Here is a 26,350-nt window from a genome sequence, read left to right on the forward strand (position 1 = left end):
TCTTATAGCAAATTCTCAACAGGCCATCACAGAATCCACCCATTCTGTTACAGACCCATGCACTTCTTCACGTACAAAAAATCCCCAAATGTCTGTTCATGTTAGATGCTGAATATCAAAAAGGAATGTGGGGCGTGGTCTCTGCCTCTAGGTGTCCATAAACTCGAGGAAGAAATGGAAACACAGATGTGTAGGAGTCTCATAGAAGTATAAATCAAGGCCAACCCTAGAGGAGACACATTGATGGACCAGGACACATAAAGCATCCTTCCCTGTCCCTTTGGTTGGAATCATGTCTATCAGCTTTTTGAAGTGTGGATCTGACCCTTGAGGGAAGGCATTGTCCATGGAGAGCCTGACAATGGAAAGAAAAGAGTGAGAGTCTGGTGTCCTTGCCACCTAGCCACTCCCCTATTCCCATCAAGCAGTGAGGTCAAGGATTGAGGGACACTGAAGGCAGCCAGGCCAGCTGTCGTGGGTTGCTCAGAGGAAAGAGAGGGAGAAAGACTGTCTCTTAACCAAAGCTAAGGATTGGAGAAAACGGGAGCAGGGCAGCCCAGCCAGCGAGGAGGGTCCCCTGCTTCCCCACTCCTGCCCCACACCCCACACCTCTCCCCGCAAAGCAAAACCAAGAAGCACCAGCAGCCATCACCAGGAGCAGCAGTGGCAAGGTAGACGACTAGAGGGGTCCATCATCAGAGCAAAGGGCAGTGAGAGGTCACTTCAAGCTTCCTTCATTGGCCTTCCTGCTCCGTTGAAGGACCAGGAGCAAAGCAAACAAATGGTGGGAAGAAAAGTAGATTGGGTGAATTAATATTTGGTTTTGCTTTAAATACAGGTTTGAGTTCTGCTTAGCCACATCCTGGCAGTGACATCTTAAATTTGTCATTTACCTTCCTGACCCTCCATTTCTTTGTTGTAGAACAGGTGACCACCCCATAACCGTCCGAGGATGAAATGAGCTCTTAAGTGTGAAAACACTTAGTAAGCTGTCAAGCACTCTCAGGTATTCTTAATCCTATCATCATACTTTGACAACGGGGGAGATTGTTAATCTTTATGTCTTTAAAGAGTCTTTGAGTTGTTCTGTTTTACCTTTCTTAATTAGAGATGTATTGATCTTAAAGTGGTTTGTTTTGTTTTGTTTTTTCCTAGCTTTTAGATTTCAGACCCAGTCTTCAAGGCTGGAACCAATGGAGGCAATGGAAAGAATATGAACTTTGCAATCTTTCTGAAGGAATGATTTCTAATCCCAGTTCTGCCATTTTAAAGCTGTGTGACCTTGAATATGTCACTTAGGCCTTCTATTTATTGATCTGTGAAACAACAGTAAAAACACAGCATTCCAGATTTTAGGGTAAGAACACGCTATATTGATCAATTCTGAAAACTAGAGAATTGTTATTTCTCCAGTTGGATCCATGCCAATGGCAAGTTACTCTCAGAATAGAGACGGGAGATTTCTTTTGCCCTAGCTTCTATGAATATCGAGCACAACTCGCTAGTATTTTGTAAGGGAACCGAAGCACTGCCTTTTATAGGAGAGCTCCTCGTGGCTGGCTGCCCGGCTCCCTGTCAGCACTCCCTCTGCTTATGTATAACTCCAGACTTGTATTGATATCTTCATGCATATGTTGGCGCAGCTCCTCCTTTGCCGGCGATAGATTGCTTCTGCTGAAGCTGCCAGTGCAATATTTTGAAAATAGACATCCATTTCTGGAAGAAAAGAGATCCAAATAAGAACTTTTTTCTCTTTTACATTAAAAATCATTATAATATCAATGTCAGCATGATTTTTTAAGCTATTCAATAAGTCCCTCTTGTAATGATCACCGGGTGGTGTAGAAGGAAGTGTTTTGGGGGGAAAAATCTGTGAGTTGCTCATATCTGTACAAAGAATATAGAGCCAGTCTACTCTAGGGCAGGCTTCAGTTTCTCAGTCTCGCTCTTGTGTTATAGGTTAAGTTGTGTCCCTTCAAATTCCTCTGTTGAAGTCTCAACCCTAGTATCTCAGAATGAGATCCTATTAGGGTTGTTGCAGATGTAATTAGCTATCAAGATGAGGTCATATTGGAGTAGGGTGGGCCCTAATCTGATATGACTGGTGTCCTGATAAAAAAGGGAAATTCTGCCACAGACATGAACACAGGGAGAATGCCATGTAAAGATGAAGGCAGAGATTGGGGTGATGTGTCTACAGGCCAAGGAGCACCAAAGACGGTCAGCAAACCACCAGAAGCTGGGGGAGAGCCTGGAACAGATTCTCCCCTGCAGCCTTCAGAAGGGACCAGCCCCACTGATGCCTTGATCTTGGACTTCCAGCCTCCAGAGCTCTGAGACAATACATTTCTATTGTTTAAACCACTAAGCCTGTGTCACTTTGTTACAGCAGCCCTAGCAAACCAATCTACTTTGGATGTGCCTAAAATTCCTGAGAGTTAGAGATTGTTAGAGGTCGAAGGCGCCCTTCAGAATAATTCAGTACAATCACCTCATGATCCATAAGGAAGCAGTATTTAGAAAGATCCTCCCATACTTAGAGATGAGAGGTTGACTAGAAGCCTAGATTGCTGGTGGCCAGGAGGATGAGGTGTGTTGGTTTTACTACTCTGCCCTCTCTGCTAAGAGAGAAGGTGGGCAAAGTCAAAGTCATTCAACATGAAAGTGCCGTCAACCTAGAGAGATCCAGACTTCTAACATGGCTTCCTGCTCGGTTCCCTGAGGCACCCTACCCCCTGTCCAGGTCCTCTAGGTGCATACCCCCTTGTTTCTGGCTCAGATCCACTCAGGACCTTTGCCAGGCCCTACGCCTGCCCTCCCCCCCAGCCCTGGAGCGTGCTGCTTCTCAGAGAATTAGAAGTCATGACTAGAATGTGCCTTCCCCCGATATTCAATACTCTTTCACCTTCTTTCAGTCTTTGCTCAAATATCACCGTCTGTGGCTTTCTTATCCTGCTCTCTTTCTATCTAAATAGCATTTCTACTACCACCTATTTATTATATTTATTTATATTTATTGTTTGTATCTCCCTACTAAAATCTAAGCTCCAGAAAGTCAGGAATCTTTCTCTGATTTGTTCAATGACGTATGCCAAGTGCATAGAATAATAGTGTCTGCCATGTATGGGGCTTCTAATATTTTGTTGATGTTTTGAAAGAATGAATAAATATTTTTAAAATAGCTGTATTTGAATGCTTCCAATGTTACTACTGAATTTATTGCTTTGATATTTTGGAAGACAGCCTCACAGCAGAGGCCTCAGCAACCCAGGGGACTGCTCCACTCTGGAAACCTTGGATTTTAGTCTAGTGGCCTGGGTTAGAGCCCAGAGCTGTATCTAATTGAGAGAAATGCCAAAAGAAGTCTAAAGGAAGCATTGGCGGAGACAATTAAGCCTTAGCATTTAGCTGGCAAGCACCTCTCTTTTGTTATTTCCAAATGTGTTTACAGTTGTTTTTTAAATATCGTTTCTAGGCCACATTGACCAAAAAAATTTAGAGAAACAGGTCTAAATAGTCTCTAGAGCTATACAGGTCAATAAGGTGGTAAGCAGAAACAGCTGACTGTTTAAATCTACATTAATTAAAAGTGATTAAGTTAAAAACTCAGTTCTCAGTCACATCAGCCTCATCTTCATTGCTCAATAGCCACATGTGGCTAGTGGCTGCAGGATCTGACAGACTAGATGGAGAACGTTCCCGTCATCCCAGGCAGAAGTGCTCCAGATGTGTTTCTTAATGTCTGGGTGTTTAGCATCATGAAATGAAGACATCACAGTGAGCAATGTAAGTTTTCTCTCTTCCTTGGATCATGTGACCCATTGGCCAAATTGACTTAGGCAAAGTCGACTGCTAGGCTTCATGCTTACTTTCTTCCATCAGGATTGAACAGATTTAGGCACAATAGGAAATAGTATAGTGTGTTTTAGCTAGGCTATGGTATCACTTGCTCAGATTCTGGGATTTCTCAGTCTGTAGGCAAGAGAAGCATTGTGGGAAAGGGAAGAGGTGTGTAATGTTTTGGTGAGTTCAGGCATATACAAATAGTTCAGAATGACTAAAATGTAGGGTCCATGTGGAGGTGGGGCTTGTGTCGTGAGAGTTATGAAAAGAAAGTGATGCAACTGTAAACCCCTCGAGGTTGGGAGCTATGGCTGATGCATATTTATATCCTTATCATCTAGCATAACACATACTAGGCTACTCGTATATGTCTGATGTTGTCACTGAATGAATGAATCAATTAATCAACCAACTAACAGATCAACCAACCAACAATGATGTGTGTACAAAGGCCAGATGCATTTGTCAGTATAGGAATGTTATTCTCTTCTAATAAATAGAGGCCAAAATTTCAGAAGTTTTCCTCAACAGAAGTTTGTTTCTCATTTAATTTTCATTTTAAAATAGGCCAGGGTGAAAGATAATCTTCCACATGGTCATTCAGGAACGTAGACCGATACATGATCTGCCATCTTTTAGCTACAACATCCTGAACAAGTGGCCTTAAAGATACCAAGGTAGAGAAAAAGAGATGGAAGAGGTACACTGGCTCTTAGCTATCTCAGCCCAGAAGTGACAGGAGTTGCATCTATTCAAAGGTCATTGGCAAGAACTTGTCACATAACCCCATTCTCTGAAGGGACATGGGAAATGAAAGGGAGCACATAACGCATTTGATCAGCACTAACCATCTACCAAACCAGATCACACAGGACTATGGCAAGAAGCTTAAATTTTATCCACTAGTGATTTTCAAGCTGGTTTTTTTAAACAACAGAATCTTTTCTTCAAATGAAATATAATATATAAATGAGGCAAAAATAGAGCTTTTCTGGTTGAGATGAGGGCACAGAGAGGGGGACCCACAAACCTGCCTGCTCACCAGACCGTCATGCGCCATCTCTGCATCTTACATCTTCCTCCAGGGAATCCAGGACTCCTCAACGCACAGAGGGAAGACCTACAGTAGACCATTGGGAGTCCTTGGAGCGCTTTAAGCAGGAAAGGGGTGCCATCACATGTCACCTTTGGAAAGATAAATCCGGTCCAGTGTGGAGGGTGGCAGGGAGAGATGTGTTAGGTGGGAGGCGTTCAGCATGTGCATCCAGGTGAGAGGCAGGGACAAGTTCAGAGGCTGCTGGAGCCGTTCAGATGAGAGAGGGTGAGAGGATGAACCATGTCTCCACGGGACTCTGCATGTTTCCCTAGTTTTTCCTGGCTCCAAATTCTGAGTCTGTTTCTCAGTCTGATTTCGTTTCACCTTGATAGAGGTTGAGGACATTCCAAGTTTCCTTTCAATGCTGACTTAGGTCTGTTACAGGAGTCAGCAAACTCTTTCTATAAAAGACCAGGCAGCAGATATTTCAGGGCTGTGGGCCATTTAGTCTCTGTCACAACCGCCCAACTCTGCTGTCATAGCGAAAAAGCCACAATGGACAGCGCACCATTGAATGGATGTGGTTGTGTTCCAAGAAAATTTTACTTATGAACACTGAAATTTGAATTTCAGATAATTCCCACATGTCATGAAACATTATTTTTCTTTTGATTTGTTTTCAATCATTTAAAAATGTGAAAACATTCTTCACTCACAGGCCACATAAAAATAGGCTGTGGACCCGATTTGGCCTGTGTGATATGTTGTGCTGACACCTGTTTTTTTGAATATTGAATGATTACGTCATTGTGAAAAGCACTTATATTCATAAAGGCAATTTTCTTTTTATTTTTGAGGTGGCATATACTGTGACAAAATAAAAATAACAGTATGAGACTAACGCTTGAAACAATTTTTCCACAGAACACCAGGGACCCTGAAAAGAAAATACTGGAAATCATTGTTGCTTTAGTCGATGCTAGCATGTTTTAATTTTGCCCCACCCCCAGGCACTGTAACAAACCCACACAATTAGAATAAACAAAGTGAAATAAAACACGGCTGGAAGGCTGCGGAGTTCCTAGATTCCTTCTTGCCTCTGTAATAGAAACCCAGAAATAAAGATGCTTTCCCTCGGGCTGCTGCCCCCTGTGGGGACCACCAGTCAATTGTGAGAATTCCCAGAGTCAGTGAACTAACAGAAAGTTTGGACTTCTTAAGGCCAAGAAAAGAAAACAATTGTGTTCAATTCTTCCCTTATCAGAAGTCATCGTAGCCCTAAAGGCATCCGGATAAATAAACATACCAACTAAAGCGTCCAATGAAATTATTTGTTCTGAAAGTGATTTCTCCCCAATTTTCAAAGTAAGGAAGATTTATTTTAGATAATTTGGAAAATGACCTAAAGGTATAATGATGAGAGCAAAAGTCACCCCAAATCTCAGAACCCAGGGACAGCGTTGCAACCCAGAGGCCACTTCTTTAACACAATGGAGATCTGCTGAGTCTAATGTATTTACAATCTGATTTTTTTTCACTCAGCATTGTACTCTGAATATTTCCCCCATGTCATATAAAGTTGCTGGAGTTATTTTCATTGACCACACAATTTTGCACAGATATATTTTTATTTAATTAATTGATTTATTGAAAATGACCTTTCATGAGCTATCATGCATTCAGTCAACAAATATTTGAATATTTGAGGACCTGGTCCCTGCCCTCATGGAGCTGACATTGGGCACCACTTATATGTAAGTTCTGTGCTCGGTTATGTAGTCCTGAGAGGAGTACAGCCGGTTTCTGCTCTCGGCAAGCTCTTGGTTAGTGATGGAGACAGGCAGGCAAGCGGTCCAACAACAATTACACCACAGTGTTGTGTGAAGATGAGGCTCCACACCCATAAACAAAGAGGGGGTAAATCTGTGGGCAGGGGAGAGCATGGGGAACTTCTGCAAAACAAATAAGTAGTTCAAATGACCTTGTTTTGACAGATATTTTGGTTCTAGTCCAAAGTATCTAGATAGAGACCATGCTGTGTCCAAGTGACGTCATTCTGCCCAAGAGAGTCTAGCCTGGTTAGTCAGAGAGGACTCAGCCTTTAAGATGAACTTGTACTCAGCAGGGCAGGAAAGATACAGGTTCTGTCACCAGATGACACAGGGAGCAGCATCGTCCAGTGGAAACTACTTGGACTAGGATTCAACTGCCCTAATTCTGGTCTCAGGATTGATGGAGATGATAGTATCCACATGCCTTGAGGCACAATGAAGGTTTTCTGTGATCCATCATCTCAGTAGATCAGCATCTCCTGCAGGGAAGGCACTGGCTCTGCCTGGCACAGAAGAGATTCTCTGTAACTGTGTTAAATAAATTAGCATCATCTTTCCCACCCAGATCCCTGTCCACGAAATGGGGATAGAATGTCTACTTTATTTTCACAAAGTTGTTATGAGATTTTACTAAGATGTTATATATAAGAAAGTTTTGAGAAAAGAAGCATCAAGTGTTATAATAGCCCATTTTGAAATAAAGCATTACATCATTTGTGAAGAATGCTTTAAATTTCCAAGATGCTTTTACATGTGATAATTGTTATTATTTTTAACCACACAAGCAAGTTGAAGCAGACTTTTTCTCAACACCTGTATCTCTTCTGTAAAACATGACTGTCCAGTCTCTTCTGAAACAACTTCAGGAACAGGGGCCTAAATGTAAATTCCAGACTGCTCACTCTAAGGGCAAGTGATTTACCTATGTACCACTATTTCTGCTTCTGCAAAAATCCTCCTCATAGCACTATTCTGGGGAATCAACGAGATACCATGAGATAAGTAAATCATCCAGCATCATAGCCATGTGTACAGATTAAACACTGAATAGCTACTTTATTATTATTGCTGCTATTGTCACACTATATTATTTCTTAACGCAAACTGGGCTTCATTAATCCAGCACGCTGGTTTCACACTGTGCTGATTGCCACCCCAGGAGATGGCCTCACCCACATGGCTGTTAACTCATGCCTCTTCCATCTTGTATTTTTATGGCTACGTTTTTGGATTTAAAAGCAGTCAGTTTCAAAACGCTTGTTTTAAAAATATGAATTTGTTCCAGCATGACTGACGCATCAGGGAATAATTTGATCATAACATGAATCTGTGTTTGTATATGCATTATTTCATTTGCAGGAAACTGCATACGACTGACACGAGCTCCGTAGGAATATGCAAAATTCACACACTTCATACATCCCCCAGCTCCTGCAGACCCCTAAATGTGTTGTGACCACAGCCATCCACATCTGGTGTTAGAACTTTCCCTCCAATTTCTGATCACTCTCTTTCCTCCGCTGCGCAATAGCTCACAAGCTGCCTGCTTCTGACGCTCACTTGTACCAGCAAGCTCCAGGTGTTTTCCAAAGAAAGCGTCATATTTATTGCGGTGTGTATGTATGTCTTCACCATTTAGCATGTGTACAACTCCGCTACTCCTTTAGTTGGGTGACTGTCTTTGTGAGTGTGTGTCATTGATGAAGATTTGAGTCTTGTAACCCCACTTTCCCCTAAGTCCTGTGGTTTCTGTTGCATGCTTTGCACACTGCTGTCACTTACAGGGGCACACATATTGTATGAGGGCAGAACTTACCACGTAAGACTTGGGGTTCTTCCCTATTCTTTCTTGCTGGACGTGTTGTCTATTAAGATCAATTTTTCTCTTTTTCACAAAGTTGGATCAGATGTCCCAAGCAAGTGTTTTATTCCAATTTTACAGGTGTCTTATCTGGGGTTTAGAGAGAGTAAAGCCTAGCGTGGCTTTCTGTAAGTGAGTGGTGAAATAAGAATTAGAATTGCCTGGATCTTTTGTCCCAGAGGAAGCAGGATGTTGCCATGTAAACAGCAGCTCTTTGGAGTGGAACGCATCTAGACTGGAAGCCCTGCTCGACAAAATCCTTCTCCCAAGTGCCTTCAGTAAACTCCTCAGATCTCCAAACCTCACTCTCCTGGGGTATAAAGATCAGGAAAATGACACTTCTCAGAATCACTCTGGAAATTACGCCACAAAATGTATGGAAAACGCCAATCTAGTGTCTCGGGCAGGGCAGAGGAATTTGTTGTCTCCTCTTTCCCCTGTCTAATAATCCCAGATAAATTTTACTGAGCACGTATTTTGTTCCAGGTACTCTTCTAAGCACTTTTCATGTATTAGCTAATTTAATTTTCATAGCAACCCTATGCAGAGAATTCCATTATTATTCTTATTTTACGATGATTAAACAGATGCACAGAAAAGCCAGGTGATTTGCCTGAGATCAAAAAGCTAGCATGCCAGTTACTAAGTTGTTGACTCTCAGCTCCAAACCACCCTTCTCTTCTCTGCTTTGTGATGCTGAGACTGGGGTCTGCAAAGCACATCCCCCTTGGATTCCCATAGGTCTCTGCAAGGCTGAAGGGACTGGCTCCTTCCTGCTTGTTGCTTGCATCACTTCCTGTCCACCATTATTCTGCTATTACGCTTGTTCCCCAGGCAGAAGTGATTGCTTCCTGTTGCTGCAGCTGAATGCACTTTACAGTTTTTCCACCACTTGCAGGACAAGCTCTGTTGTGTGCCCCTCAGAGCACACCAGTCAGCCAGTCCCCTTCTCAGAGGTCTGTGTTTTAGCTCCAAAGGGTCCTCTGCTACAGTTCAATGATTTAGTTACCTAAAACTCTCCCCTTCATCCCTCAGTCCTATGGGCTATAGATGCATCCTGCAGTTGCTTCCTCTGTGATACCTTAGATTTTGTTTCCTACCCTTTCAATTACCTAGTCACAACATGATATCTCATCAACAATAATTTGTATTAAATTCTCTTTTTTGGTTGAAGGTGCTTATGTTCTCTGCATCCTGGCTGTACTCTGACCGATGCATCCAGTAAGAGGCAGAGACAAAAGTCTAAAGTAGCCACCACTAGGTGTTGGGGCTCACCACTAGGCGGAACTGCCTCTCAAATATAATTACATAATTATGGATCCTTACACAGTGACCATTGTCACAAACATAAACCCAGTTATGAGGGAGCTGAACAATGTCATACTATCAGCTCCAATCTTCTGGAGTTACAGGAAGATAAGTACTCCAGTTGACCCTCCATGGGGCCTGATGTTTGGGGACTGGTGGGCATGGCTACTAGCCTCTTCTTGTGACCCACTGACCACCAAACAAAAGAGGAAAGAGCCAAGGAGTCAGCAGATGGCAGATGTCTAAGTGTGACCCATCGGAAAGCCTTCTCTAGAATTCCGCACTTCTGCATAGAGAAAGAGACAGGGCATCCTCCCTGGGAACTGCTAGTCCACAGCTCTCCAGAATATCCGAGCCAGGAGGACCTCAGAAAGCATCCGTTACCAAATTCCCTTTTTACAAATGGGTAAATTGAGGCCCAGAGGGGAGAAAAGCACCAACTCCAACCACAGAGTGAGTGAGTGCTGGAGTCCCAGCTAGCGGCTAGAACACAGCCTCCTGAGACCTAATCTTCCCATGTGAAACCATGGATCCGGGCGTTCACTAAGGAATTTGTGTGCTTTAGCACTTTCTCTAGAGCTGACAGTCACGTCTCTGGAACCTGATCTCTATGAGCCAGGAGTCCTTTACTTCTTCCCGGTTCCGGTCCCTGGAAGGCTGGGGAGATGGGCGAATGAGAGGATCTTTTCTCCATTCCCATTCTACCTGACGCTATTCCTGCTGCTTCCCTCTCCTCCCTTCTCCTCCCTCAGGGCTGCAACGAGAGTGAAGCAAGTGAGGTGAGTAGGATAAATGCAGGGTCAGATCCTGTCTTTATTTCAAATTTTGATATTTTATTCATCATGAATGTTTTTGCCTTAATTTTGATTTTTTAAATATTGCATTAAAATATTATTTATCAGGATTACTGAGTTTTTCAGCACCTCCTTATATTTTGCGGCCAAGGCAAGAATCTTACTCATCATGCCCTTGACCCATCCCTACTCTCCTTCTGTTCCCTCCCTTCTACACGTCCTGGAACGGTCAGCTTTCGGAACTTTGTAATCGTTTTTGATGCATGACTCCCTTTCTGAAATACTAGAAGCATTCCTACTGATAGCTCGAATGATGAGTAACATGAACAATGACCACCCAGGATCATTTGATAGATTTCCAAGAAAACAGGGAGGATCTCCAACTTAGATGAAAAGGACTCTGTGAAGGTAGAAAGACATAGGCTTTGAAGTCAGAGGAACTGGGAATTGAATCCTGATAACACCACTTAGTAGTTGTGTGATACCCACTGATTGACATGATTGATTGTCTATGATCTGAAAGGCGTTGAATACCAGACATGAGCAAGGAACATTCTTTCGTCTTAAGGCAACCACAGTCTAGATAGCGGGAATTACTTCTTTCTCTGGGCCTTGTTTTCTACAACTGAAAGTGGAAATAGCATTATCTCCTCGGGAAGATTAAATACAGTTCTTACGTGAAATTGCCAAGCATAGCGTGGCTACCCAGTTAAAATCTGCCTCCACAAAAGTAAAGAAATCCTTCACTGGAGCATCGTTCACAAGAGTCATCATCACTATACACAGTTACTCTTAACAATTTAGATTCATGTCCTTACAGCTATTCAGACTAATTTGGGAAAACCCAGAAAAAAATAATCGTAAGAAACCGCCCGATGGAGAGCTTTGGTATTTCAGGAAAATCTGGAGGAAGACACATCCCTTCTATCTACACTCAAGGCCTTCAGATTTTTACCTAGCAGGTTCCATTCTAACATCCCTGGCACCTCGAATATGCGTTTTTACAGCTGTCTTTGTCCTTCACCTCACCTCTTTGCCTCTGAACTTGGTCAGCCTCCCTTAGTTCTACAATGGCTTTGTATGTGCCTTTTCACAGAGGGATCAACAATGATCTGAGAGCTATTCTGCACACTGCTGGTGTTACAATTTCAGTCTTTTTCTGAAGACATTTTGGGAGCAACTTCTCCTACCACAGTGTAGTAGGCAAAATTCTAAGAGGACGCCCGATGAGTCATGCCTTTACCTAATCTCCTGCTCTTGAACACAGGTGGACCCTTTGACTTACTTCTAGCCAATAAACTATGACAGAGGTGATGGGACAGTCACTCCCGTGATCGTGTTATAGTTTATCAGTCCACCATAGCAGACTGCAGTGAGAGGTTCTCCTGCTGACCTGGAAGAAGTGAGCTGGAGGTTAAAAGAGGGCCAGTAAGAGGACCATGTGGCAAGGAACTCTGGGTAACCGCTGGGAGCTAAGAGTGGCCCTGACCGACAGCCACCAAGAAAGCAAGAATCTCAGTCCTACAACCGCAAGAAACTAAATTCTGCCAACAACTATGTGAACTTAGAAAGAGACTCCAAACTTTAGAAAGGAATGCAGCCTAGATAATACTTTGATTTCTGCATGCTGAGATCCAGGGTGGAGGATCCAGCTAAGCTTTATCTGGACTCTGAACACATGGAAACAGAGATAACATATTTATATTGTTTTAAGCCACTAAGTTTGTGGTAACTTGTTATATGACAATAGAAGACTAATACACAGTTTGTCTATTTAAGAAGGCTGAGGCAGGGCTGATCTGGTGGCCTAATGATTAAATTCATGTGCTCTGCTTTGGCAGCCATGGGTTTGCAGTCTTGGATCCCCGGCGCAGACCTACACATCGCTCACCAATCCATGCTGTGGCGGTGTCCCACATATAAAATAGAGGAAGATTGGCACAGATATTAGCTCAGGACCAATCTTCCTCACCACAAAAAATTTTAAAAAAAGAAGGCTGAGGCAGGGAAAGCTCATTCATAATCTACCTCAGTAGCCTCTCCTCTCCACAAAAAAGGTGATTCTAAGCATAGAGCATCGGGCCTGGCTTTAGAATTCCATTTATTTCTGAACCCAAGATTTCACATATCATTGAATCGTCTAATGTTATATGCTCTACATTGCCTCCAGTGGCATTGATTGCCTCATATCAGTTTTGCCAAGAGGCAAGGAGGGCATTTCCCCCAAGTGTTCATGTAGCAGTTTTGATCAAGGGGATAAGCATAGAGTTCAAGAGGATCCAAAAAACTGATGGACTCTGAGGCAGCTGATTGATGTATAACTTTAATCAGGAGCCCTGTGGAGTGAACTACAGTAAACTTTCATCTGCAACTTTTGCAAACATCAGAGACAAGGCTAATCAGTACATTCTCAAGACATATCATTAATAAATTATAACTGTTTAGTTGAACTGATCCTTCATGTTTGCATCAATTTTATGCATCAGTGGTACCCAGAGACTCTGCAGGGTGGTATTAGGGAAATACATGGATCTCTGCCTCCTGCTGTACACACACCCTGCACACACACTTTATGCCATCCCACTTCACAGCACAACAGAGGGACCCTGATTGGAGATTTAATTTCAATCCCTTTTTATATCATAACAAACCACCCCAAAACTCCATGGTTTAAGCAACAATGATATGGGTTTTTTTCTCATGATGATAAGGTTGATTACGTGGCTCTTCAGTTTCACATACCTGCTATGGTCATTCAGTGATTTGCAGTCAGTGGGCGGCTGGGCTGGCTAGAAGTTCCAACAAGGCCTCTCCCACATGTCTGGGGCCTTGATGCTGACTGTCAGCTAGGGTATCTCAGATCCCTTCCATGTGGCCCCTCTCCCCATATGGCATCTCATCCTCAAAGGTCTCTTCACAAGGCTCATCTCCCCAGCAGGATAGCTTGGACATTCTTTGCATGGTAGCTGGGTGTCAAGAAAGCAATAGAGCAACCTTCCATTCTTCTTGAGGGCCAAGCATTGAGGTCCACAAGGACATTTCTGCCACCTTTATATTAGAGAAAACAAGTCATCAGCTAGTGTCCAGACTCAAGATAAGGGGAAACTGGCTCCACCTTTGATAGGAGAAGCTAAATGTGTTTCTGGGGAGGGGAAGAATTGTTGGTGACCATCTTTGGTGACTATCCAAGGTGTGAATTTATGAGTCTTTTCATGAGATGATGCTTAGAGTTTACCTGTGATTCTGGGGTTTCTATTGATAATGGTGGATGATATTTAAAGTATTAACTAATTTAAATTTATTTTTCACAATTTATAAAAATAATTTCAAGTCTTTTAATTCAGTCAATTACAAAAATCTCATTTCTTTGAGACACAGAAAGTGCATTGTGACGTAATAGGGCTGGTAAAGTTGCTCCCAGTGGGGAAGGAAGGGAATTCTAGGACGTGCCCTCCAGGCACACCCCAGAGAACACTACTGATGGGTCTCTAGGGTAGTTTTCAGACTTGGAAGTCACAAGTTCCAGGGTATGCCCTGATCTCCTTAGTTTTCCTCTAATATTCCATTGTCACTCTCTTATCCATAATGTTATGATCACAGAAATAGATCCGTGTTGTCTGCTGAGAAAAACTCAAAATTTGGACTGGTAAGGATTTGTCTTCTAGCCAACTGTTGGAAATTACATATGATTATACAGAAACACCCTACAGTACTTATTCATTCATCAATACATTCATCTTCTAGATTAGGAAATTGACATGTAAAACATATGACTCACTTAATATCATCCATATAGTGATGAGCGATGGAGTCTCCATCCTGAGCCTTTGGCCTTCAAGACTAGTTAATGGACCACAAGACACTCTAAAGAGCTCAGAGTTGGAGTGGAGACAGTGAATGAGACAGGCCTGGGTCTGAATTCAAGTTCCATGATGTAAATTCATCTTGCCTTAACATAGTTATTTATCTTTAAAAATAATTTATCTTTGATATAAAAACAATAATATTGACTTTATAATTTAGTTTAAAATTTGTAAATTTTCAGCCAGATCACATGAAGAGGACTAGAAATCAATGATAACACTATTATTTATAACTCCTTGGTTATCATAATATCATATTTTTGCATACCGTGATAGATCTCACCAGGAAGGACATGCTCGCATTACCTAAGGGGTAAATATTTTCAGTAAAAATACACACTTACTACTACAGGCACGATCCTCTCCTGGAATTCCTCACCTTCAGGGCAGAGAACTTGCATTTTTTGCTATTAATGTAGAGCTTATTCTGAGACGAAGAACTCTCCCACCTCTAAGCCCCTTACTTACTGAACATTGGTATAATGCTTTACACTTCCAACCACCTTCCCTGCTATCTCATAACATAAGGCAAAGGAAAGTATGAAGAACATTATTTCTATTGCACAGATGAGGAAACTGAAGGCTTGGTGCATTTCCTGTAGTCATTTTGTCCATCAGTCAATGCCAGATCCAAGTCTCAAAGCCAGGTCTTCTGACTGCAAGACCCATGCACCCTGCCCTGCTTTCTCTCTCAATGCTTAAAAACTACAATAATTTCATAACAAAAGGAAGAAACCTGACCATTCTTCAGCATCTAACATGCACCAGGAACTTTTCTACGGGCTTCCTAGGTAACATCTTTTATTTAATCCAGACACTGCGAGAGATATGCATTATCAGTTTGACTCAACAGAAGAGGAAGCTGAGTCCTGAGAAGGAATAGGCCAGCTTGTACAACCAAACATTGGCTGATTTTGAGAACTGGACCCAGAGAAGTAAACCTAAAAACCTGTGCTGTTTTCATCACCCCTTCGGATCCATATGATCAGGGTCTCTGAGTGAAAAGAATCTGCAAATGGCTCAGTTTCATTCTGATCTATCCTAAATCTTAAACTATAGTTGCCCAGTGTTAAATGACATGGGCTGTTTTGCCCGCCATCTTTGAGTTTGTCACTGCAGAATTTTATGTTCAGTCAGAGACTGTGCATGAAATGCGTGCACTGGAGTGCAGACAGCTACAAGAAGTCATATTTTAGCCTGATTTTCCAACTCTGGGGAACAGTAGTCTGCAGCAGCATGATCTGATCACGTTTGATTACTGATCTTGCTCAGTTTTGTTTTCTTTATACACCTCCACCATTGGCTCCCATAGTATTAATGGGTTTAACCTTAAAAGAATCTTGTTAGACATTTCTCCAGTCTTTTCTATTATTCTTGACTCACTGAAACCCTCTGTGAAAATGTATATACTTCTGCCTTGGGAAACCATGGACCCTCTTTGAAATTCTTCTGGAGCCCACCTAGTCTGGAAGAGAATGACCTTCACGTAAAGTTAGAGAGGAGGCTTACCTCTTCTGCGGGCTCCTGTTTTTATGTATTACCCAAGAACTGTAAAGGGTTAGACGAAGCCAGAGCTGAGGGTCTCTAGAATCTTCAGAGCTGAGAGGGGCTTGATGTGCATGTTCTGAGTAGTGAGCGCTCCATCACGTGGGAACCAGCCCCTTCCCCACCGCATTTCATGATGAGTTTCTCTACTCTTGGCCTTCTGGAAGCTACTCTGAGGTAGCTGGGGTGGGACAAGAGAGGTGACTTAACATGCACTTAATAAGTGCTTTCGTCTGCTCTTGGGTTGTTATACCAAAACACGACAGACCAAGTGACTTAAATAGAGACATCTCCTCGTTCCGGAAGCTGGAAGTCCACAATCAAGACGCCAGCAAATCCCGTTTCTGGTGAGAGCTCTCTCACCAGCTTGCTGTGTCTCCACGTGTCCTTTTCTCTGTGTGCTCTTGGAAGGAGCTCTGGTCTTCTTCCTCTTCTTGTACATCAATCCTGTAAGATTAGGACTCCACCCTTATCACCTCATCTAACCTTAATCTCCTCCCTAAAGACTCTATCTCCAAATACAGTTGCATTGAGGGTTAAGGTGTCAAAACATGAATTGGGGGGGGGGGCACAATTCAGTCCATAAGAATAAATAGTAGCTATTACTATATATGAGCTACCACTTAAATGACAGATATTACACAACGGATTTTTACATTATTTTATTTAACACTGGTAAAGCTTTCCCAGTGTATGTAAATGAGTATGAGTTTACAGCCTCATTTTAAAGGTAAGGAAAATGAAAGGTAGAGAGGTTGAACTCAGATGCATCTGCCTCCAACAACACTCCTCCATGTCTTAGTTTCGAGCTCTCTCTCTCTCAGTCTCTCTCTCACACACGCATTCACACACACTCCTCAAAGGGATCCTTTCAATTTGGAATTTTAGCAAGTCAGCAGAGAATTAAGACCAAATCTACTGTAGAAGGGTTATACATGGTTTAATCGATAGTTATACACAATTATCTTCTAAAGAGTTTAAAGATCTGTCTAAGGAGGCTCTGATATTAAGTAACAATTAGTTTTAGGCAGAGCACTGGTGAGCTCTTCAAGAAGCAGTTATGAGAACAACTGTGTTGGATATTTGGTGTGAGGCGCTTTTTTTTTTAATGTCATACTGGTTATGCATTTTCCAGTCACCCACTTCTGGGGCTAAGAGCAACCCAAGTCCCAACAATACCAAAACGGCCACGTCTTTCTTTTTCATGCAGAGAAGCCTCAGTCTTCTGCCTATACGTACCGCAAGCTTCCTCTCTCTGTATCGTACAGACCACAACAACTACATCTGGTCCTCTGGTGATTTGTTTCCCTATCTGTTGAATGCACAGACGTGTGCAATAGCACATACTTTGGAAATACACAACCGTACCCCCCTCGCCTCTGCTCCAAACATCCACACAATGCCTGTGACAAAAAATTGCCCCCTCTTTCCCCACCAGGCTGAGGCTATATGGCTACAAGGAGCTTTACGCCCACCTCCCGCACCCACCCTTGGTTTTGAAGAATGACAACTGCTAGTCTAGATATGCTCCCCAGGCTCCTCTCCTAACTTTCCTTTCCCTGGAAATCTCTCTGTTTCTTTGTCTCTCTGTCTCTCTCAGTTATGAATATGTAGCAACGGTTGTCCCCAACAGGAAATCCATCTCATACTGAAGTTGAATTAAACTGTCAGCGTGGTCCTGTTTCTCAGGTGTTCTACCATCTAATCAAGCCATGACTGCTTTCCTATCGTGCTCATCCATCCCCATCCCTCTTTCTGTTTGAAATTCATTTTGATACTGACACCTGGAGTTGGAGCAAAGGTGGAGTGGTAAAGAAAGCTGTGAAATAAGCTTAAATGAAGGATCGTTCTTCCAAAATGCTTGAAAAGAGAGAAGGCTAATTTCTATATAAATCTAGGAACTCAACTCTGTGTGTATGTGTGTGTGTGCCTGTCTGGGTGAAGTTGGGGATGAGGAGAGGAAGGAAGGAAAAGAGAGAGAGGGAGAGACAGAGAAACTCAAACTATGCTTGCTAAAGCCACTAAAAGGGGAAAACTGCTGAATAAGGTCATTCATTATTCTCTCTTTGCACTTCAAACAAACGGTAATTGTTGGTTTAGCTAACAAGTTGTGCCTTAATTACAGGCCATTAGGCATCATTAATAAAGGAAACCAATTCCACAAGAATTTGAATTTCACTTCTTACATTTAATTCTCTAGAAAGAAGACCTAACTCAAGAAGGATTTAAATTTCTGCCTCCAAATCCTGTAACAATCCAATGACACTTGTCCTTCCCTTCCGTAGCTTAGTTCAGCCCATCACCTTCTTTGGGAATCCTTTCTTGAGCTTGTGCCCATCCCTGCTGCCTAGAGGGACTGAAGCAGTCCTTCCTGGGCTTTCAAGAGGCCAGTTCTTACATTGACCTATACCCGAATGGCCTGTCTGCTTGTCCACCTCTCCAGATAGCTTGCACGCTACCTGTGAAGAAGAAAGATGCTTCTCTTTTTGTTCTATTTTTTAGTGAAAGAAAAACAGTAATTACTGCTTCTCTCATTTGTTCAATCTCTTATTTATGAAGACACATCCTTCTATTTACTTCTATCTAATTAATCTTCTCGACAGTCTACTAGTAGGAACATTCTTGCCTCTTTTGCTATCCACTCCTCCCCCTCCATGCACACCCAATCTCTAAGCCCTAAAAATTAGGAAGGGAAAGAAACTAATGCTGGTCACTCACTCAAAAACCTCTTTCTTCTGCCAGAGGCCCTGGCATTGGAAGTTGGACTCTTTTGAGGAATGAAGGGTCTCACTCTCAGTAAAAGGACACCTGGGTATGTGTTCTAGGATATCTTTCCCCACACTCAAGAGTCACCTACTGTACCCCCAAGTCATACCAGCCACAAGCGACAATCTCACAGGCTGACCTGGTCATCTAGTTACGCCAAACCAATTCTCCGATTCGTGTGACGCACGTGCCCCAGGGCACATTCTGAGCTAAGTATTGAAAATCTTTCAGCACCACAGCAAAGTAAAAGTATGTGCTTGATGCTGCTGACAGAGTGATCCTCTTCACACTCAAATGCTCTAAGTTCCTGTCTTCCTTAGCCTACTGTCTGGCTCAGCCTTGCCATCAGGAAGAAACTGAGCATGACATAGATGGCCCCTATGTCCTGGGCTTCTTCCATCTCAGCACACTCCATTCCTGATCTCAGACTTCACCTTTGGGAGAGATGCCAACCCTTGTATCAGGCAATTCACTAAGCTTCTGGTGAGAAACTCATTCTCTGCTCTAAATAGGACTCAGCTTCCCTCTCTGGCTTTTACACAGATGTGGTGGTTTTGCAATGAGTTTATATACTGTTACCAAGTGTAAGACGAGCACAGTGCCCAAACAGTTGCAGAACATCAAAGAAATCTTCGAATCAATGAAGACTTTCGGATGAATGAAAGAGTCTTCAAATTCTGCAAACTTGACACAGCGATTTTAAGGTTGTCTTGGGCCCCTCAGACTGGGTCTTTCTTGTTCATGAATATGCCAGTTTTGGAGACTAGCATGAGAAATGGCATCTGATGTAACCACTTATTAGAGGTGAAGCCCCTCAGATAAGTGTGAAACTGATCTTTGCAAAAAAGAAATGAGTCTTAACAGGTTAAGGAGTATGTGATTCTTGACCTTTGCTACAATGTACAAAAGTCTTTGCTGGTTTTGTAGGTCACTCAATTGCTTCATATGTCCATAATAAATACTAATTAAATGAATGTGTATTATTAGACACCTTGACTAAGCATCCTTAATACTTCTGATTGCAGTAATAATAATGAAAATATCATCCTAATATTTTAAAAATCACCTTATATAATTGTGCCATTTAATGTTCATAACACTGTGAGACTAGTCATCATTCTTGTCATCATAATGTGACATGGAAGCTGTGTACCAGACAATCTATTTAGTGCTCACAAGGACCTCTAAGGGACATGCTACCACTGTCTCTGTTGATAGGTGAGGAAACTGAGGTTTAGAGGTTAAGAAAATTGTCCCAGTTCACAGAATTACAGAGTTAGCTCTTTGACCACTACGGTCTTATTGCAGAAGCTATGGTCTTAAGCGCTTTTGAGAAGGAAAAGTTGAGCCTCAGGGTAAATAAATGAGTTATTCATGTCAAGAGCTTCTGTGGTAGGACCCGAAGTCCTTTCTTGCGATTCCAGCTCTAGACATCTCCAGTATATCACAGCAACACTTACAGTGGAGACTTGTAAGTGTCCAGTTGCATAGCTTTCTTAGACCTGAGCCTTGACTGACATCAGCTCTGGCCATGTAAGTTCCAGTTAACATTGATCCAAACAGGCAAAGGAAAGATCCAAATTGTCTTACTAATAATAGATTCAGGCTGGATGGCTGATTATATCACGGTTCCCTTTGATGCAATGGAAATGGGCTCTGGCTCAACTCCTCTGAAAGGACACATGTCTTTGAAGCTCCTTTGTGCTGGGTTTATTGAGCCTGATTGTCATCTTCCAGAAGAGAGTGTAGGTGGGGCCTCTGTAGTCGGGGTGGATGGAATCGCTCATCGATCGTTTTGTCACACTCATCAAGCAGTCAGGAGAACCAGGGCAGGATGGGAAATCAATCTGACCATCTATTTATAGATCAGGCAGCGCCTTTGTCATGGTGATCAGACCAGCTACACGGAAGGCAACATCTGTAGTAAATGACTTCCACAAATTAAAAATCCCATCCTGACAGCATGGAGAAGGAAATTTTACTTTTCTCTCACAAATATTGTATAAATATGGACTTCCCTTCCTTTTGTTCTCTTCGTCTTTATAACCCTCCTTCTATTTCTATTTCTGTCCTTCTCTCTCCCTTCTTTAAGCCTCTCTCTCAACCTTCTTCCTTCCTTTTCATTCAACAATAATTTATTTAAGTTCCATCCTGTGTTAGGCATTGTGCAAAGTGCTGTGGAGAATTTAGAGGGGATATTCCATGAGTCCTGCTTCAGGTCATTTCCAATATCTTTGTGGAAGGGAGAGCACTCATAACTCAAAATCAAAACACCTATTTCCAATGGTCCCACCCTTTACGTACTTTCTCTATGATCTTGTAGCTGTCACTTATGTCTAGATTTCAGTCTCATCTGTAAAATAAAGCAATAATGCCTATGGCACAGATAGTTTTGGGGGGCTTACAAAAAAAGAAATGAGCTTAATGATGATGAAAAAAGCCTAGTTGGATAATTTTGAACAAATTAAACTTTCTAAGTCTCAGTCTCTGTAAAATGAGTATAATAGTAGCATGCATGTCATAAGCTCTATGTGATGATTAAATGAGATTTTATATATATATGAAATCCTTGACATGTATAGGACTGGGTTTCATAAGTACCTCGTTCAATCAGAGCTCAATAAAATTTGGTTAGTAACATAAGATATGGGGATATACTTTATGAATGATAAAGTGCTGTAAAAAGGCTACATTCCTTCCTTCCTTCCTTCCTTCTCCTGTCCCTTTCTCTCCTTCTCTCTCTCTCTTTCTTTCATTTCAGAGCGTTATGTTAGAGTTAATCTCCTAAAAGGGTGGCATTCTGCTTTCATTTCGGATGAGAAAAGCTGCAAAGAACGTAACTATGAGAGTATAACTGGTCTATCACATTAAGTCCTCACTTTTCTTGAGCTCCTCAGAGAGCCGAGGTTACAAGACAACCACATGGCCCGAATTCCAAACAAGGACAATCCTCCCCAAGGAGAAACTCAAATTGTCGCTTGTAACAAAACACAAGCGATGTAAGTGGCTGCCATGTAGGCGAGTAAGAAGCAAACTATTATAATTTTAACAAAGTATTAAAGGCCAAGTGTGATCTTACCTATAAGTTCAGAACAACCAAAAGCCCTAGAAAAAAGGGGAATTTGCACTCATGTCCATCCTCCTTGCCATGGCCTCAACGAGGTGTTCACTAGAAAGCCTGGAGGCCGCGTAAACCAGAAGGGGCCCCCTCAGTTATGCAGACATGCAGGAGGTAATTGACAGCTATGAGGGATCATTCACAGAACACCTCCCACTTTCCTAGACTCCAATCCCTTAAGCCACTAGGGGGAGGAGCAGTAAAGTTCATTATGCCTGGAGCATCAGCAAAGATTAGCTGCAGCAAGGGAAGGACAGAAGAAAACAATCCTTTACCCCCATGGAAGAGGAAGTAAATCGTCTTGAACGCAGAATCTGATACCAATGTCAAGCAGAAATATCCCACTAAAGAAGGCAATATGGGAAATTCCAACCTAAAATCAACAACAGATATAAGACAAAGTTTGACTGCCATGGAGAGGAGGGGCAGGAATGCTAAGAAAGCAGCAGTCAAATAGTCTCGAACCTTGGTCTTCAACTTCTAGTCTCCAGAATTGTGAGAAAATAGATTTCTCTTGTCTAAGCCACCCAGTCTTGTGATATTTTGTTTTGGTAACCTGAGAAGACTAAACTGAACTGAAATACATACCTCGGGGCCGGCCCGTGGCTGAGTGGTTACGTTCGCGCACTCCGCTTCAGCGGCCCGGGATTTCACCAGTTTGGATCCTGGGCGCTGACATGGCACCACTCATTAGGCTATGCTGAGGCGGCGTCCCACATGCTACAACTAGAAAGACCTACAACTAAAAATATACACCTATGTACTGGGGGGCTTTGGGGAGAAAGAGGAAAATAAAATCTTTAAAATAAATAAATTAATTAATTTAATTTAATTAAACAAAATAAAATACATACCTCAATCAGGAATGGTGGATAGACCTGAGATAATAACCATATCCTACTTCCAGATTTTAGTTGAGAATTTTCATTTAAATGTTGTGCATTGTAAGTGTATACATGTTTACAAGACTTGCTGCGTATTGCCTTACTGACTTGCGCTAAGTTTATACTAAATGACATACCTAACAGGCATTGTGTGAGAATGTTTTCTTGTCAGATAGGACATTCCCTCCCGGATCCTCTCCTCCTCCTTATTCTCTCTCTCTCTTTCTGACCTTGATGAAGTTAAAAAAAAATTGCATTAGGTAACTATATCTCATGACCTTTTCTTTCTCATCTTGATGAGACATTGTCTTAGTCTGCTCAGGTTGCTCTTTAAAGAAAAAAATACCATAGACTGGGTGGCTTAAATAACATACATTTCTTTCTCACAATTCTGAAGGATGGGAAGTCCAACATCAAGGTGCCGGCTGACTCAGTTCGTCATGTGGGCTCTCTACCTGGCTTATAGATGACTGCGTTCTCTTTGTGTCCTCATACAGTGGAGAATGAACTCTGGTCTCTCTTCCTCTTCCTATAAGGACACTCATCTCATGATGAAGGCCCCATCCTCATGACCTCATCTAAATCTGATTATCCCCCAAGTAAATATTTGTAAATCACCAAAAGTATGGCTTAGCCATGTGGTATGCATCATATAAGTGCTTGATAATATCTACCTGCCTACATACATCCATGCCATAAGATAAACCTAAGTCTGAGTATCTATCGGAAGACAATTGGCAGGTATATAGGCTATGTCCCTGTTTTAAGGCCTGGATGCACCCAAGTTTTCTTGAGTCACAAAGACAGCTTCAGCTCACTGCATCATGGCATCTCATCAACAAACTCTAAATGCATTATTTGGAGCTGCCTGTGAATAAAAATAGCTCTATTTCTGATAAGGAAATTGTTTTTCCTCTCGCCTTCTGATGAGAACTATTCTTGCCTCCAGAATTCAGTTTGGGAGCTTAGAGAATGTAAAAAGAAATTGGGGAAGAAGGACTTCGGGAGAAGTTAGGTGGTTATGACATGAATAATGCAAAGCATAAAGGAGTCTCAGAGCATTCCGTATTCGCAGCCTTGGCATGGCCGCTCTGCCATTTGTCTATAAATAACTGACAAGTCCAAAGTCTAAGGGATTATTTTTAATGTTGCAAGCGATAAAAGCAAAGCTCTGAAGGATTCAGAGGAGAGAAATAGCCCTGTGGAATGTCAGAGGAAAGAGCTTGCAAGTGATAAAAAGAGTGAATAGTTTAAGACTTTGCAAGGTTGAACATGATCATTGGAGGTTTATTGCGTTTCCCTAGGCCTTTGTTTTGAAAGCCCCAGTCCCTTCATAAGTGCAGTCATTGCTCTATCTGGCCCGATCTAAGTCCACATCATGGGACCATGGGCTCCCTCCCTAGCACCAGGTCAGAAGGCTGTGGTGTGCGGACTGGCTGCAGGTGACGTACTTGGGGGAAACCTTGTTTTTATTTTTTGTGTTTTTCATTCATGGTCAAAGAGTAATACAAGTGAAGAGAAAGTACAAGCATTTGAAAAGTTCTGTTCACTTTAACTTTCTAGAAAGGCTCACTTCTATTTATCCGTCCTTGCACCCTCTCTATTCTGAGGCATATCATCTCCGATGCTGTCATGCCTAGATTGCCGAAGTGGGTTCATTAGTTGACTTACCTGCTCTCGTTCTCATGCCCAGCCAGTCCAGGCTGCCCTGCACTCGGCCAGATGGAGCTTTCTACCGGGTCACTTCAATTCCCTCTCCGCAAGCCTCTGGCAGCTGCCGTTGCCCACAGAAACAATCCCATTGACGACTAGAGCTTCAGCTGCCACGTATGTGCTGATGACTCTTGAATCTTGACTTCGCTGCGAAAGGTCCAAACCCACACATCAAATTGCATATGATAAACATATCCATTTTGGTTGTCCACAGCTTCTCAAACTCAAAATTTCCAAAACTGGACTCCTTAGACCCACTTCCGTCCCATGAAAAAAAAAAAAGAAACCTCTTTTGTTTCTTTCATTATAATCTATGTAGTCACTCACCCAAAAACACACTGAGGCCCACTCTCATATATCACCCTCTTTCGCTTACCAACCCGAGCACGTCAAGTTCTGTCAATTTTACTTCTTAAATATCTTTCAAATCTGGGGCCGGCCCGGTGGCGCAGCGGTTAAGTTCGCACGTTCCGCTTCTCGGCGGCCCGGGGTTCGCTGGTTCGGATCCCGGGTGCGGACATGGCACTGCTTGGCAGCCATGCTGTGGTAGGCGTCCCACGTATAAACTAGAGGAAGATGGGCACGGATGTTAGCTCAGAGCCAGGCTTCCTCAGCAAAAAGAGGAGGACTGGCAGTAGTTAACTGAGGGCTAATCTTCCTCAAAAAAAAAACCAAAAAAAAACAAACAAAAAAATATCTTTCAAATCTGCCCCCTCTCCACGACTTCAAGCACTTACCTTCTCACGGCATTCCTTCTGCAAAAGCCTCCTCATTTGTCTTACTAGCTCTGGTCTATCTGTTTAAAATATCCTCCACTCCGTCTTCACTCTGGCAACTGCAAAAGGCAACCTGTAACAAGTTGTTCCTACATCAACTTACACTAGAAACTACAGAGCTGCCAGTAATAAAGTTGTTCAGTAAGGTGGTTCTATTTCTGATATGATGGGGTAAGCTTCTAACAGAGTAATGTATGTGGGGGAAAAAATACACAAAACCACCTCTAGAAGTCTCTGAATAGAGATCAAAAGCAGAAAGATTTTGGAGGGGAATTGAAATTTTGAGTAAAGGGAATAATACAATTTAAGTTCCACACTTTCACAGATTTTGCCAGACGGTAATTGTGTTGCACCATGGCATGGGGTCACTAAAGCTCCAATAAAAACCCACTGTGTTTCTGCTCTGAGCACTGAGACAACAGAACCTACGGTAACCGCAACCACCAGAGGGTGAGGGGAGAGTCCTAGAAAGGAAAGAGCTAGAAAACGAAGCCCCAGGTTCTGTGTGCAAACTCTGTAAGATTCTGGCCGACTCCTGTGGCAAACTCAAAGCCATGTCCTTAAAAGATAAAAAGATAACTGTGATTTAAACTGCTGCTCACCGCAAGTGAGGCGAGATTTCAGTTTGAGTCTAGCCAGGTGAATTGTCAGCTAAAACAAAGGCATCACGTTCCTAACGGGAATATAATAAATCACAGTCTCGTCAACAAAACATTTGCAGTGCTCGGGATGCAATCTAATATTGCCTGACACAAGAGGAACCAGGAAAATGAGAGCATTCTCAAAGGAAGAAATAGTCAACAGAGAAACAGAAACTTAAGATTACACAAACGTTGAAATTAGCAGGCAAGCACTTTAAAGCAGCTGCTCTAAATCTGTGCATGAAGTTAAAGAAAATAAGTTCATGTTAAATGAAAACATACGGTATCTCACAAGAGCCATAGAAGATATGAAATAGAACCAAAAAGGAAATCTTACAATTCAAGGATACAATATTGGAAATTTTAGAAA

General features: G+C 42.3%; 1 long non-coding RNA gene across 1 annotated transcript; it reads right to left on the reverse strand.

Moving 5' to 3' along the window:
• Positions 1-1,366: 1,366 nt before the first annotated feature.
• On the reverse strand, positions 1,367-25,205 carry LOC139045611 (uncharacterized). The gene is made up of 3 exons (XR_011504312.1): positions 24,940-25,205; positions 24,522-24,710; positions 1,367-1,716 (listed from the first exon to the last, which is right to left on the reverse strand). It is a non-coding gene; the product is annotated as an uncharacterized lncRNA (long non-coding RNA).
• Between the last annotated feature and the right edge of the window lie 1,145 nt (positions 25,206-26,350).

Source organism: Equus asinus, chromosome 6 (assembly GCF_041296235.1).
Source record: "Equus asinus isolate D_3611 breed Donkey chromosome 6, EquAss-T2T_v2, whole genome shotgun sequence".
In the NCBI taxonomy this organism is placed as follows: domain Eukaryota; kingdom Metazoa; phylum Chordata; class Mammalia; order Perissodactyla; family Equidae; genus Equus; species Equus asinus.